We start from the raw sequence: 1,632 nt of genomic DNA on the forward strand, positions 1-1,632 counted from the left end.
TTTCTAGTGTGTTTGGAAAATGTGGTGTATACAATGCTGGACATTGAAGATAAATTTAAACATTTAAACTAGTAACCCTCGATATTCTGAAATGTTTAATACTATTTAAACTACTATTTAAATGATATTAATAAATAACTATTTAAATGACAGTTTTAGTATTTACAATATTAGTAAAAGTTGAATGTTTCTCCTAAAATAAAACTGAAGACATCTTAAGACAAAGCTGATTATCTCATTGAGACGTATAGGAGAATCACCTCTTAGTATCCTGAGCATAGAATAACCTCTGTCAGAGCCATAGCCTTGTGGGCAGCGCATCAATGTGAAGGCACAACTACTCCACAGACAACATGGGTTCGAATCCCAGCTAAAGGTACTTTTCTGCTCCTGTTCAATTCTCACCTGTCCAATTGTTTCCTGTCTCTACTCTTACTGTCCTGACCATTAAAGGTGAAAAACCCCATTGCATTAAAAAACAACAACAGCAACCTCTGAGCAGTAAAACATTTTAATAATGGAGTCTTGCAAGAGATTACAGCAAGACAATAAAGAGGTCTCCCATATTTCTCACACGTTTCTCTTCCATTGTTATTTTGGATTCCTTTTTTTCAGAACTTTCTCATGTCTCAGTTGTGTCTACTTTTATTTCTCCTAAGGATTTTTAGGAGAAACATCTGAGACACTGTTGAGACTGAAATGAGAAATACATGAGAATCACCACTACATCTCCTGAGGTTAGAAAGAGCAACCACTGAGCAATAAAATATTCCTATAATGGAGTCTTGATAGAGATTGCAGCAAGACAATAAAGAGATGTTCTATGTTTCTTCCACCATATTCTCTGTTTTGACTCTTTTTTTCTCAAATATTTCTCATGTCTCATTTGTGTCTACTTCCATTCTCCTAAGGAATTTTAGGAGATACATCTGAAATGCTGTCAATACTAAAATGAGAGATATATGAGAATCTAATCTAAGTCTCCTGAGCTTAGGAAAAGCAACCACTGAGCAATACATTTTTCCTATGGGGACTTCTTATGAGCATTTCAGTTCTTGATTTTTTTCCAGTAAAAATAGCTAAAAGTCCTTGAAACAAGATACATTGCGTCGAATGGCAACACTGCATAAGACACTAAAACTTGTATACATAGATTGTATCTTGAATGTAAGTGTATTTTGTCGATTCATGTTACATTTATGCATGAATTCTTTCAATATCCTTACTGTGTTGCGTCCCTAGTAAATTAATCAGTATATTTTTCAATGTCTTTATTACAGTGTAATTGTACATTTAACACCATAGAGTTAATTAATTAATTAATTTATCTATTTATTTATTTTTACTGACATATTAATGTTATTTTGACAAATACATTTTGGTCTTTCTTGGTCCCATTTAAAGATGCAATAGGTGATTGTTTTCAGAAACATTTTTTGTTATGCTGGTTGAAATTCTCTTCACATCACGATAGCAATCATTAAGTTAAGTGGTCTAAATGTATTTATCTGTATTTATATATTCTGTGGAAGGTGTAGGACCAAGAAATGTTCGTCCAATTAAAACGCTCGGTCCGAGCGTTTTAATTGGCTTTCCTACCTGCCTGTCAACGTATGTATTAGCATACCTCTG

Source organism: Sinocyclocheilus anshuiensis, unplaced genomic scaffold (assembly GCF_001515605.1).
Source record: "Sinocyclocheilus anshuiensis isolate Anshui unplaced genomic scaffold, SAMN03320099.WGS_v1.1 scaffold214, whole genome shotgun sequence".
Classification (NCBI taxonomy): domain Eukaryota; kingdom Metazoa; phylum Chordata; class Actinopteri; order Cypriniformes; family Cyprinidae; genus Sinocyclocheilus; species Sinocyclocheilus anshuiensis.